The sequence below is a fragment of the Pan paniscus genome, chromosome 6 (genome assembly GCF_029289425.2).
Source record: "Pan paniscus chromosome 6, NHGRI_mPanPan1-v2.0_pri, whole genome shotgun sequence".
Lineage (NCBI taxonomy): Eukaryota > Metazoa > Chordata > Mammalia > Primates > Hominidae > Pan > Pan paniscus.
In genome coordinates, this window is record NC_073255.2 from 70112841 (window position 1) to 70129401 (window position 16561).

A 16561-nucleotide genomic window follows, 5' to 3' on the forward strand; every position below is an offset into this window, starting at 1 on the left:
AAGGAAAAGAATGGAATGGAATGGAAAGGAATGGAATGGAATGGAATGGAATCAACCCGAATGGAATGGAATGGAATGGAATGGAATCAACCGGAATGGAATGGAGTGGAATGGAATGGAATGGAATGCAATCAACCCGAATGGAAGGGAATGGAATGGAATGGAATGGAATGGAATGAAATCAACCCGAAAGGAATGGAATGGAATGAAGTGGAATGGAATGGAATGGAATGGAATGTAATGGCAGGTTATGTAATCAACCAGAGTTGTATGGAATGGAGTGGAATGGAATGGAATGGAATGCAATGGAATCAAGTCGAATGGAATGGAATGGAATGAAGTGGAATGCAATGGAATGGAATGGAATGGAATGGAATGGAATGGAATCAACCCGAAAGGAAAAGAATGGAATGGAATGGAATGGAATGGAATGAAATGGAATAAACCCGAATGGAATGGAATGGAATGGAATGGAATGGAATGGAATGGAATGGAATCAACCCGAATGGAATGGAATGGAATGAAATGGAATGGAAGCGAATGGAATGGAATGGAAGGGAATCAACCCGAATGGAATGGAATGGAATGGAATGGAATGGAATGGAATGGAATGGCATAGAATGGAATCAACCCGAATGGTATGGAATGGAAAGGAATGGAATGGAATCAATCAGAATGGAATGGAATGGAATGGAATGGAATCAATCAGAATGGAATGGAATGGAATGGAATGTAATGGAATGGAATCACCCCGAATGAAATGGAATGGAATGGATTGGAATGGAATGGGATGGAATGGAATGGAATAGAATCAACCCGAATGGAATGGAAACGAATGGAATGGAATGGAATGGAATCAAGGCGAATGCAATGGAATGGAATGGAATGGAATAGATTGGAATGGAATGGAATGGAAAGGAACGGAATGGAATCAACCCGAATGGAATGGAATGGAATGGAATGGAATGGAATCCACTGGAATGGAATGGAATGAAATGGAATTGATTGGAAAGGAATGGAATGTAATGGAATCAACCGGAATGGAATGGAATGGAATCAACTGGAATGGAATGGAATGGAATGGAATGGACTGCAATGGAATCAACCCGAATGGAATGGAATGGAATGAAATGGAACGGAATGGAATCAACCGGAATGGAGTTAAATGGAATGGAATGCAATGGAATGGAATAGAATCAAACAGAACAGAATGGAATAGAGTGGAATAGAGTGGAATCAACCAGAATGCAATGGAATGTAATGGAATGGAATGGAACGGAATGGGTTGGAATGGAACGGAATCAACCCGAATGGAATGGAATTGAATGGATTGGAATGGAATGGAATGGTATGGAATAGAATCAACCCGAATGGAATGGAATGGAATGGAATGGAATGGAATGGAATGGAATCAACCCGAATGCAATGGAATGGAATGGAATGGAATGGAATGGAATGGAATGCAACGCAATGGAATGGAATGGAATGGAATCAACCAGAATGTAATGGAATGGAATGGAATGGAATGGAATGGAATCAACTGGAATGTAATATAATGTAATGGAATGGAATGGAATGGAATGGAATGGAATGCAATCAACACGAATGGAATGGAATGGAATGGAATCAAACCGAATGGAATGCAATGGAATGAAATGGAATGGAATCGAATCAACTGAAATGGAATGGAATGGAATCGAATGCATCGGAATGGAATGGAATGGAACGGAATGCAATCAACCCGAATGGAATGGAATGAAATGGATTGGAATGGAATGAAATCAACCCGAAAGGAAAGGAATGGAATGAAATGGAATGGAATGGAATGGAATGGAATGGAATGGAATGGCAGGTTATGGAATCAACCCGAGTGGTATGGAATGGAATGGAATGGAATGGAATGGAATGGAATGCAATCCACCCGAATGGAATGGAATGGAATGAAATGGAATGGAATGGAATGGAATGGAATGGAATGGAATGGAATGGAATGGAATGGAACGGAATGGAATGGCATAGAATGGAATCAACCCGAATGGTATGGAATGGAATGGAATGGAATGGAATGGAATGCAATGGAATCAATCGGAATGGAATGGAATGGAATGGAATGGAATGGAATCAACCCGAATGGAATGGAATGGAATGGAATCAACACGAATGGAATGGAATGGAATGGAATGGAGTGGAATGGAACGGAATGGATTGGAATGGAACGGAATCAACCCGAATGGAATGGAATTGAATGGATTGGAATGGAATGGAATGGTATGGAATAGAATCAATCCGAATGCAATGGAATGGAATGGAATGGAATGGAATGGTATGGAATTGAATGGAACGGAATGGAATGGAATGGAATGGAATCAACCCGAATGTAATGCAATGGAATGGAATGGAATGGAATCAACTGAAATGTAATGTAATGTAATGGAATGGAAGGGAATGCAACGGAATCAACCCGAATGCAATGCAATGGAATGGAATGGAGTGCAATCAACACGAATGGAATGGAATGGAATGGAATCAAACCGAAAGGAATGCAATGGAATGAAATGGAATGGAATGGAATCAACTGGAATGGAATGGAATGGAATCGAATGGATTGGAATGGAATGGAATGCAATCAACCCGAATGGAATGGAATGGAATGGAATGGAATGGAATGAAATCAACCCGAAAGGAATGGAATGGAATGAAATGGAATGGAATGGAATGGAATGGAATGGAATGGAATGGCAGGTTATTGAATCAACCCGAGTGGTATGGAATGGAATGGAATGGAATGGAATGGAATGGAGTGGAAACAACCCGAATGGAATGGAATGGAATGAAATGGAATGGAATGGAATGGAATGGAATGGAATGGAATGGAATGGAATGGGAAGGAATCAACCCGAATGGAATGGAATGCAATGGAATGGAATGGAATGGAATGGCATAGAATGGAATCAACCCGAATGGTATGGAATGGAAAGGAATGGAATGGAATGGAATGGAATGGAATGGAATGGAATCAATCGGAATGGAATGGAATGGAATGGAATGGAATGGAATCAACCCGAATGAAATGGAATGGAATGTAATGGAATCAACACGAATGGAATGGAATGGAATGGAATGGAATGGAATGGAATGGAATGGAATCAACCCAAATGGAATGGAATGGAATGGAATGGAATGGAATGGAATGGAATGGAATGGAATAAACCCGAATGGAATGGAATGGAACGGAATGGAAAGGAATGGAATGCAATGGAATGGAATGGAATGGAATCAACCCGAAAGGAAAAGAATGGAATGGAATGGAATGGAATGGAATGGAATCAACCCGAATGCAATGTAATGGAATGGAATGGAATGGAATCAACTGGAGTGTAATGGAATGGAATGGAATGGAATGGAATGGAACGGAATCAACCTGAATGGAATGGAATGGAATGCAATCAACACGAATGGAATGGAATGGAATGGAATCAAACGGAATGGAATGCAATGGAATGAAATGAAATGGAATGGAATCAACTGGAATGGAATGGAATGGAATGGAATGGAATCAACCCAAATGGAATGGAATGGAATGGAATGGAATCGAATGGATTGGAATGGAATGGAATGGAATGCAATCAACCTGAATGGAATGGAATGGAATGGAATGGAATGGAATGGAATGGAATGGAATGGAATGAAATCAACTCGAAAGGAATGGAATGGAATGAAATGTAATGGAATGGAATGGAATGGAATGGAATGGAATGGAATGGAATGGAATGGAATGGCAGGTTATGGAATCAACCCGAGTGGTATGTAATCGAATGAAATGGAATGGAATGGAATGGAATAAAACCGAATGGAATGAAATGGAATGAAATGGAATGTAATGTAATGGAATGGAATGGAATGGAATGGAATGGAATGGAATGGAAAGGAATAAACCCGAATGGAATGGAATGGAATGGAATGGAATGGAATGGCATAGAATGGAGTCAACCCGAATGGTATGGAATGGAATGGAATGGAATGGAATGGAATGGAATGCAATGGAATCAACTCGAATGGAATGGAATGGAATGAAATGGAATAGAATGGAATGGAATGGAATGGAATAAACCCGAAAGGAAAAGAATGGAATGGAATGGAATGGAATGGAATGGAATGGAATGGAATCAACCCGAATGGAATGGAATGGAATGGAATGGAATCAACCGGAATGAAATGGAGTGGAATGGAATGGAATGGAATGCAATCAACCCGAATGGAAGGGAATGGAATGAAGTGGAATGGAATGGAATGGAATGGAATGGAATGGCAGGTTATGTAATCAACCAGAGTTGTATGGAATGGAGTGGAATGGAATGGAATGGGATGCAATGGAATCAAGTCGAATGGAATGGAATGGAATGAAGTGGAATGCAATGGAATGGAATGGAATGGAATGGAATGGAATGGAATCAACCCGAAAGGAAAAGAATGGAATGGAATGGAATGGAATGGAATGGAATGAAATGGAATAAACCCGAATGGAATGGAATGGAATGGAATGGAATGGAATGGAATGGAATGGAATGGAATCAACCCGAATGGAATGGAATGGAATAAAATGGAATGGAAGCGAATGGAATGGAATGGAAGGGAATCAACCCGAATGGAATGAAATGGAATGGAATGGAATGGAATGGAATGGCATAGAATGGAATCAACCCGAATGGTATGGAATGGAAAGGAATGGAATGGAATCAATCAGAATGGAATGGAATGGAATGGAATGGAATCAATCAGAATGGAATGGAATGGAATGGAATGGAATGGAATGGAATCACCCCGAATGAAATGGAATGGAATGGATTGGAATGGAATGGGATGGAATGGAATGGAATAGAATCAACCCGAATGGAATGGAAACGAATGGAATGGAATGGAATGGAATCAAGGCGAATGCAATGGAATGGAATGGAATGGAATAGATTGGAATGGAATGGAATGGAAAGGAACGGAATGGAATCAACCCGAATGGAATGGAATGGAATGGAATGGAATGGAATCCACTGGAATGGAATGGAATGAAATGGAATTGATTGGAAAGGAATGGAATGTAATGGAATCAACCGGAATGGAATGGAATGTAATCAACTGGAATGGAATGGAATGGAATGGAATGGCCTGCAATGGAATCAACCCGAATGGAATGGAATGGAATGAAATGGAACGGAATGGAATCAACCGGAATGGAGTTAAATGGAATGGAATGCAATGGAATGGAATAGAATCAAACAGAACAGAATGGAATAGAGTGGAATAGAGTGGAATCAACCAGAATGCAATGGAATGTAATGGAATGGAATGGAACGGAATGGGTTGGAATGGAACGGAATCAACCCGAATGGAATGGAATTGAATGGATTGGAATGGAATGGAATGGTATGGAATAGAATCAACCCGAATGGAATGGAATGGAATGGAATGGAATGGAATGGAATGGAATGGAATCAACCCGAATGCAATGGAATGGAATGGAATGGAATGGAATGCAACGCAATGGAATGGAATGGAATGGAATCAACCAGAATGTAATGGAATGGAATGAAATGGAATGGAATGGAATGGAATCAACTGGAATGTAATAAAATGTAATGGAATGGAATGGAATGGAATGGAATGGAATGCAATCAACACGAATGGAATGGAATGGAATGGAATCAAACCGAATGGAATGCAATGGAATGAAATGGAATGGAAACGAATCAACTGAAATGGAATGGAATGGAATCGAATGCATCGGAATGGAATGGAATGGAACGGAATGCAATCAACCCGAATGGAATGGAATGAAATGGATTGGAATGGAATGAAATCAACCCGAAAGGAAAGGAATGGAATGAAATGGAATGGAATGGAATGGAATGGAATGGAATGGAATGGAATGGCAGGTTATGGAATCAACCCGAGGGGTATGGAATGGAATGGAATGGAATGGAATGGAATGGAATGCAATCAACCCGAATGGAATGGAATGGAATGAAATGGAATGGAATGGAATGGAATGGAATGGAATGGAATGGAACGGAATGGAATGGCATAGAATGGAATCAACCCGAATGGTATGGAATGGAATGGAATGGAACGGAATGGAATGCAATGGAATCAATCGGAATGGAATGGAATGGAATGGAATCAACCCGAATGGAATGGAATGGAATGGAATCAACACGAATGGAATGGAATGGAATGGAATGGAGTGGAACGGAATGGAATGGAATCAACCCAAATGGAATGGAATGGAATGGAATGGAATGGAATGGAATGGAATGGAGTAAACCCGAATGGAATGGAATGGAATGGAATGGAAAGGAATGGAATGGAATGGAATGGAATGGAATGGAATGGAATGGAATGGAATGAAATCAACCTGAAAGAAAAAGAATGGAATGGAATGGAATGGAATGGAATGGAATGGAATCAAACCGAATGTAATGGAATGGAATGGAATGGAATGGAATCAACTGGAATGTAATGTAATGGAATGGAATGGAATGGAATGGAATGGAACAGAATCAACCCGAATGGAATGGAATGGAATGGAATGCAATGCAATCAACACGAATGGAATGGAATGGAACGGAATAAAACCGAATGGAATGCAATGGAATGAAATGGAATGGAATGGAATCAACTGGAATGGAATGGAATGGAATCGAATGGATTGGAATGGAATGGAATGCAATCAACCCGAATGGAATGGAATGGAATGGAATGCAATGGAATGGAATGAAATCAACACGAAAGGAATGGAATGGAATGGAACGGAATGGAATGGAATGGAATGGAATGGCAGGTTATGGAATCAACCCGAGTGGTATGGAATGGAATGGAATGGAATGGAATGGAATGGAATGCAATGGAATCAACTCGAATGGAATGGAATGGAATGAAATGGAATGGAATGGAATGGAATGAAATGGAATGGAATGGAATGGAATGGAATGGAACGGAATGGAATGGAATCAACCCGAAAGGAAAAGAATGGAATCGAATGGAATGGAATCAACCCGAATGGAATGGAATGGAATGGAATGGAATGGAATGGAATGGAATGGAATCAACCGGAATGGAATGGAGTGGAATGGAATGGAATGGAATGCAATCAACCCGAATGGAATGGAATGGAATGGAATGGAATGGAATGGAATGGAATGGAATGGAATGAAATCAACCCGAAAGGAATGGAATGGAATGAAGTGGAATGGAATGGAATTGAATGGAAAGGAATGGCAGGTTATGTAATCAACCCGAGTGGTATGGAATGGAATGGAATGGAATGGAATGGAATGGAATGGAATCAAGTCGAATGGAATGGAATGGAATGAAATGGAATGGAATGGAATGGAATGGAATGGAATGAAATGCAATGGAATGGAATGGAATGGAATGAAATGGAATGGAATGGAATGGAATGGCAGGTTATGGAATCAACCCGAGTGTTATGGAATGGAATGGATGGGAATGGAATGGAATGGAATGGAATCAACCCGAATGGAATGGAATGGAATGGAATGGAATGGAATGGCATAGAATGGAATCAACCCGAATGGTATGGAATGGAATGGAATGGAATGGAATCAACCCGAATGAAATGGAATGGAATGGATTGGAATGGAATGGAATGGAATCAACACGAATGGAATGGAATGGAATGGAATGGAATGGCATCAAGGCGAATGCAATGGAATGGAATGGAATGGAATGGATTGGAATTGAATGGAATGGAAAGAATGGAATGCAATCAACCCGAGTGGAATGGAATGGAATGGAATGGAATGGAATGGAATGGAATGGAATCAAACCGAATGGAATGGAATGGAATGGAATGGAATGGAATGGAATGGAATGGAATCCACTGGAATGGAATGGAATGAAATGAAATGGAATTGATTGGAATGCAATGGAATGTAATGGAATCAACTGGATAGGAATGGAATGGAATGGAATGGAATGGAATCAACTGGAATGGAATGAAACGGAACGGAATGGAATCAACCGGAATGGAGTTAAATGGAATGTAATGCAATGGAATGGAATAGAATCAAACAGAACAGAATGCAATGGAGTGGAATAGAATGGAATCAACCAGAATGCAATGGAATGTAATGGAATGGAATGGAACGGAATGGATTGGAATGGAACGGAATCAACCCGAATGGAATGGAATTGAATGGATTGGAATGGAATGGAATGGTATGGAATAGAATCAACCCGAATGCAATGGAATGGAATGGAATGGAATGGAATGGAATGGAATTGAATGGAAAGGAATGGAATGGAATGGAATGGAATCAACCCGAATGTAATGGAATGGAATGGAATGGAATGGAATCAACTGAAATGTAATGGAATGGAATGGAATGGAAGGGAATGGAACGGAATCAACCCGAATGCATTGCAATGGAATGGAATGGAATGCAATCAACACGAATGGAATGGAATGGAATGGAATCAAACCGAAAGGAATGCAATGGAATGAAATGGAATGGAATGGAATCAACTGGAATGGATTGGAATGGAATCGAATGGATTGGAATGGAATGGAATGGAATGGAATGCAATCAACCCGAATGGAATGGAATGGAATGGAATGGAATGGAATGGAATGGAATGGAATGGAATGAAATCAACTCGAAAGGAATGGAATGGAATGAAATGGAATGGAATGGAATGTAATGTAATGGAATGGAATGGAATGGAATGGAATGGAATGGCAGGTTATGGAATCAACCCGAGTGGTATGTAATCGAATGAAATGGAATGGAATGGAATGGAATAAACCCTAATGGAATGGAATGGAATGGAATGGAATGGAATGGAATGGAATGGCATAGAATGGAGTCAACCCGAATGGTATGGAATGGAATGGAATGGAATGGAATGGAATGGAATGCAATGGAATCAACTCGAATGCAATGGAATGGAATGAAATGGAATGGAATGGAATGGAATGGAATGGAATGGAATGGAATGGAATAAACCCGAAAGGAAAAGAATGGAATGGAATGGAATGGAATGGAATGGAATGGAATGGAATCAACCCGAATGGAATGGAATGGAATGGAATGGAATAAACCGGAATGGAATGGAGTGGAATGGAATGGAATGGAATGCAATCAACCCGAATGGAAGGGAATGGAATGGAATGGAATGGAATGGAATGAAATCAACCCGAAAGGAATGGAATGGAATGAAGTGGAATGGAATGAAATGGAATGGAATGGAATGGCAGGTTATGTAATCAACCAGAGTGGTATGGAATGGAGTGGAATGGAATGGAATGGAATGCAATGGAATCAAGTCGAATGGAATGGAATGGAATGAAGTGGAATGCAATGGAATGGAATGGAATGGAATGGAATGGAATGGAATCAACCCGAAAGGAAAAGAATGGAATGGAATGGAATGGAATGGAATGAAATGGAATCAACCCGAATGGAATGGAATGGAATGGAATGGAATGGAATGGAATCAACCCGAATGGAATGGAATGGAATGAAATGGAATGGAAGCGAATGGAATGGAATGGAAGGGAATCAACCCGAATGGAATGGAATGGAATGGAATGGAATGGAATGGAATGGCATAGAATGGAATCAACCCGAATGGTATGGAATGGAATGGAATGGAATGGAATGGAATCCATCAGAATGGAATGGAATGGAATGGAATGGAATGGAATGGAATCAACCCGAATGAAATGGAATGGAATGGATTGGAATGGAATGGAATGGAATGGAATGGAATGGAATAGAATCAACCCGAATGGAATGGAAACGAATGGAATGGAATGGAATGGAATCAAGGCGAATGCAATGGAATGGAATGGAATGGAATAGATTGGAATGGAATGGAATGGAAAGGAACGGAATGGAATCAACCCGAATGGAATGGAATGGAATGGAATGGAATGGAATGGAATCCACTGGAATGGAATGGAATGAAATGGAATTGATTGGAATGGAATGGAATGTAATGGAATGAACCGGAATGGAATGGAATGGAATCAACTGGAATGGAATGGAATGGAATGGACTGCAATGGAATCAACCCGAATGGAATGGAATGGAATGAAATGGAACGGAATGGAATCAACCGGAATGGAGTTAAATGGAATGGAATGCAATGGAATGGAATAGAATCAAACAGAACAGAATGGAATGGAGTGGAATAGAGTGGAATCAACCAGAATGCAATGGAATGTAATGGAATGGAATGGAACGGAATGGATTGGAATGGAACGGAATCAACCCGAATGGAATGGAATTGAATGGATTGGAATGGAATGGAATGGTATGGAATAGAATCAACCCGAATGGAATGGAATGGAATGGAATGGAATGGAATCAACCCGAATGCAATGGAATGGAATGGAATGGAATGGAATGCAACGCAATGGAATGGAATGGAATGGAATCAACCAGAATGTAATGGAATGGAAAGGAATGGAATGGAATGGAATCAACTGGAATGTAATGTAATGGAATGGAATGGAATGGAATGGAATGGAATGGAATGGAATGCAATCAACACGAATGGAATGGAATGGAATGGAATGGAATGGAATCAACCCGAATGCAATGCAATGGAATGGAATGGAATGGAATGGAATGCAACGCAATGGAATGGAATGGAATGGAATCAACCAGAATGTAATGTAATGGAATGGAATGGAATGGAATGGAATCAACTGGAATGTAATATAATGTAATGGAATGGAATGGAATGGAATGGAATGGAATGCAATCAACACGAATGGAATGGAATGGAATCAAACCGAATGGAATGCAATGGAATGAAATTGAATGGAATCGAATCAACTGGAATGGAATGGAATGGAATCGAATGCATTGGAATGGAATGGAATGGAACGGAATGCAATCAAACCCAATGGAATGGAATGGAATGGAATGGAATGAAATCAACCCGAAAGGAAAGGAATGGAATGAAATGGAATGGAATGGAATGGAATGGAATGGAATGGAATGGAATGGAATGGCAGGTTATGGAATCACCCCGAGTTGTATGGAATGGAATGGAATGGAATGGAATGGAATAGAATGCAATCAACCCGAATGGAATGGAATGGAATGGAATGGAATGGAATGGAATCAACTGGAATATATTGTAATGGAATGGAATGGAATGGAATGGAATGGAACAGAATCAACCCGAATGGAATGGAATGGAATGGAATGCAATGCAATCAACACGAATGGAATGGAATGGAATGGAATAAAACCGAATGGAATGCAATGGAATGAAATGGAATGGAATGGAATCAACTGGAATGGAATGGAATGGAATCGAATGGATTGGAATGGAATGGAATGGAATGGAATGCAATCAACCCGAATGGAATGGAATGGAATGGAATGCAATGGAATGGAATGAAATCAACACGAAAGTAATGGAATGGAATGAAATAGAATGGAATGGAATGGAATGGAATGGAATGGAATGGAATGGCAGGTTATGGAATCAACCCGAGTGGTATGGAATGGAATGGAATGGAATGGAATGGAATGGAATGCAATGGAATCAACGCGAATGGAATGGAATGGAATGAAATGGAATGGAATGGAATGGAATCAACCCAAAAGGAAAAGAATGGAATGGAATGGAATGGAATGGAATGGAATCAACCCGAATGGAATGGATTGGAATGGAATGGAAAGGAATGCAATCAACCCGAATGGAATGGAATGGAATGGATTGGAATGGAATGGAATGGAATGGAAAGGAATGGAATGGAATCAACCTCAATAGAATGGAATGGAATGGAATCAACCCGAATGGAATGGAATGGATTGGAATGGAATGGAATGGAATGGAAACAACCCTAATGGAATGGAATGGAATGGAATGGAATGGAATGGAATCAACCCGAATGGAATGGAATGGAATGGAATGGAATGGAATGGAAACAACAGAAATGGATTCGAATGGAATGGTATGGAATAGAATAAACCCGAATGGAATGGAATGGAATGGCATGGAATCAACCCGAATGAAATGGAATGGAATGGATTGAAATGGAATGGAATGGAAAGGAATGGAATGGAATCAACGCGAGTGGAATGGAAAGGAATGGAATGGAATGGAATGGATTGGAATGGAATGGAATGGAATGGAATCAACCCCAATGGAATGGAATGGAATGGAATGGAATGCAATCAGCCCAAAATAATGGAATGGAATGGAATGGAATGGAATAGAATGGAATAAAGCAGAATGGAATGGAATGGAATGGAATGGATTGGAAGGGAATCAACATGAATGGAGTGGAATGGAATGGAATGGAGTGGAATTGAATCAACCCGAATGGAATGGAATGGAATGGAATGGAATCAACCCAAATTGCATGGAATGGAATGAAATGGAACGGAATGGAATTAACCGGAATGGAATGGAATGGAATGGAATGGAACGGAATGGAATCAACCCGAATGGAAAGGAATGGAATGGAATGGAATGGCATGGAATGGAATCAACCCGAATGGCATGGAATGGAATGGAATGGAATGGAATGGAATGGAATGGAATGGAATCAACACAAATGGAATGGAATGCAATCAAAACGAATGGAATGGAATGGAATGGAATGGAATGGAATGGAATGGAATCAACTGGAATGGAATGGAATGGAATGGAATAAACACGAACGGACTGGAATTGATTGGAATGGACTGCAATGGAATCAACCCGAAAGGAATGGAATGGAATGAAATGGAACGCAATGGAATCAACCGGAATGGAGTGGAAAGGAATGACACGGAATGGAATGGAATAGAATCAAACAGAATGGAGTGGAATGGAATGGAATAGAATGGCATCAACCCGAATGCAATGGAATGGAATGGATTGGAATCAACCCGAACGGAATGGAATGGAACGGAATGGAATGGAATGGAATCAACCGAAATGGAATGGAATGGAATGGAATGGAATGGAATGGAATGGAATGGAATGGAATGGAATAAACCCGAATGGAATGGAATGGAATAGAATGGAATGGATTGGAATGGAATCAATCAGAATGGAATGGAATGGAATGAAATGGAATGGAATGGAATTAACCGGAATGGAATGGAATGGAATGGAATGGAATGGAATGGAATCAACCCGAATGGAATGGAATGGAATGAAATGGAATGGAAAGGAATCAACCAGAATGGAATGGAATGGTATGGAACTGAATCAAACCAAATGGAATGGAATGGAATTGAATGGAATGGAATGGAATGGAATGGAATAAACACGAATGGAATGTAATGGAATATAATGGAATGGATTGGAATGGAATCAACCGGGATGGAAAGGAATGGAATGGAATGAAATGGAATGGGATGGACTGGAATGGAATGTAATGGCAGGTTATGGAATCAACCCGAGTGGTATGGAATGGAATGGAATGGAATGGAATGGAATGGAATGCAATGGAATCAACTCGAATGGAATGGAATGGAATGAAATGGAATGGAATGGAATGGAATGGAATGGAATCAACCGGAATGGAATGGATTGGAATGGAATGGAATGGAATGCAATCAACCCGAATGGAATGGAATGGAATGGAATGGAATGGAATGGAATGGAATGGAATGGAATGGAATGGAATGAAATCAACACGAAAGGAATGGAATCGAATGAAATGGAATGGAATGGAATGGAATGGAATCGAATGGAATGGAATCAACCTGAATGTAATGGAATGGAATGGAATGGAATCAACCCGAATGGAATGGAATGGAATGGCATGGAGTGGAATCAACCCGAAAGGCATGGAATGGAATGGAATGGAGTCAACTGGAATGTAATATAATGTAATGGAATGGAATGGAATGGAATGGAATGCACACAACGCGAATGCAATGGAATGGAATGGAATGGAATGAAATGGAATCAACCCGAATGGAATGGAATGGAAGGGAAAGGAATGGAATGGAATCAACCTGAATGAAATGGAACGGATTGGAATGGAATCAACCTGAATGGAATGGAATGGAATGGAAAGGAATGTCATGGAATCAACCCGAATGAAATGGAATGGAATGGATTGGAATGGAATGGAAAGGAAAGGAATGGAATCAACCCGAATGGAATGGAATGGAAGGGAAAGGAATGGAATGGAATCAACCTGAATGAAATGGAACGGATTGGAATGGAATCAACCTGAATATAATGGAATGGAATGGAGTGGAATAGGATGGAATCAACGCGAATGGAATGGAATGGAATGGAATGGAATGGAATGGAATGGAATCAACCCGAATAGAATGGAATGGAATGGAATGGAAAGGAATGGAATCAAACCAAATGTAATGGAATAGAATGGAATGGAATAGAATCAAACGGAATGGAATGGAATGGTGTGGAATAGAATGGAATTAACCCGAATGCAATGGAATGGAATGGAATGGAATGGAAGGGAATGGAATGGAATGGAGTGGAATGGATTGGAATCAACACGAATCGAAAGAATGGATTGGAATGGAATGGAATGGAATGGGAAGGAATGGAATGGAATCAACCTGAATGGAAAGGAATGGAATGGAATCAACCCGAATGGAATGGAAAGGAATGGATTGGAATGGAATGGAATGGAATGGAATCAACTCTAATGGAATGGAATGGAATGGAATGGAATGGAATGGAATCAACCCAAATGGACTGGAATGGAATGGAAAGGAATAGAATCAACCCGAATGGAATGGAATGGAATGGAATGGAATGGAATGGAATGGCATGGAATCAACCCGAATGAAATGAAATGGAATGGATTGGAATGGAATGGAATGGAAAGTAATGGAATGGAATCAACACGAGTGGAATGGAATGTAATGGAATGGAATGGATTGGAATGGAATGGAATGGAATGGAATCAACCCCAATGGAATGGAATGGAATGGAATGGAATGGAATGGAATAGAATGGAATGGAATCAGCCCAAAAGGAATGGAATGGAATGAAATGGAATGGAATGGAATGGAATCAACCCGAATGGAATGGAATGGAGTGGAATGGATTGGAATGGAATCAACCTGAATGGAATCGAATGGAATGGAATGGAGGGGAATTGAATCAACCCGAATGGAGTGAAATGGAATGGAATGGAATCAACACGAATGGAATGGAATGGATTGGAATGGAATGGAATGGAATGGAAAGGAATGGAATGGAATCAACCTCAATGGAATGGAATGGAATGGAATCAACCCGAATGGAATGGAATGGATTGGAATGGAATGGAATGGAATCAAACCTAATGGAATGGAATGGAATGCAATGGAATGGAATGGAATGGAATGGAATCAAACCGAATGGAATGGAATGGAATGGAATGGAATGGAAACAACAGAAATGGACTCGAATGGAATGGAATGGAATAGAATCAACACGAATGGAATGGAATGGAATGGAATGGAATGGCATGGAATCAACCCGAATGAAATGGAATGGAATGGATTGGAATGGAATGGAATGGAAAGGAATGGAATGGAATCAACGCGAGTGGAATGGAAAGGAATGGAATGGAATGGAATGGATTGGAATGGAATGGAATGGAATGGAATGAACCCCAATGGAATGGAATGGAATGTAATGGAATGGAATGGAATGCAATCAACACAAAAGTAATGGAATGGAATGGAATGGAATGGAATGGAATGGAATGGAATAAAGCAGATTGGAATGGAATGGTATGGAATGGATTGGAAGGGAATCAACATGAATGGAATGGAATGGAATGGAATGGAGTGGAATTGAATCAACCCGAATGGAATGGAATGGAATGGAATGGAGTCAACCCAAATTGCATGGAATGGAATGAAATGGAACGGAATGGAATTAACCGGAATGGAATGGAATGGAATGGAATGGAATGGAATGGAATGGAATCAACCCGAATGGAAAGGAATGGAATGGAACGGAATGGCATGGAATGGAGTCAACCCGAATGGCATGGAATGGAATGGAATGGAATGGAATGGAATCAACACAAATGGAATGGAATGCAATCAACACGAATGGAATGGAATGGAATGGAATGGAATGGAATGGAATGGAATGGAATCAACTGGAATGGAATGGAATGGAATGGAATAAACACGAATGGACTGGAATTGATTGGAATGGACTGCAATGGAATCAACCCGAAAGGAATGGAATGGAATGAAATGGAACGCAATGGAATCAACTGGAATGGAGTGGAATGGAATGACACGGAATGGAATGGAATAGAATCAAACAGAATGGAATGGAATGGAATGGAATAGAATGGAATCAACCCGAATGCAATGGAATGGAATGGAATGGATTGGAATCAACCCGAACGGAATGGAATGGAACGGAATGGAATGGAATGGAATCAACAGAAATTGAATGGAATGGAATGGAATGGAATAAACCCGAATGGAATGGAATGGAATAGAATGGAATGAATTGGAATGGAATCAAACAGAATGGAATGGAATGGAATGAAATGGGATGGAATGGAATTAACCGGAATGGAATGGAATGG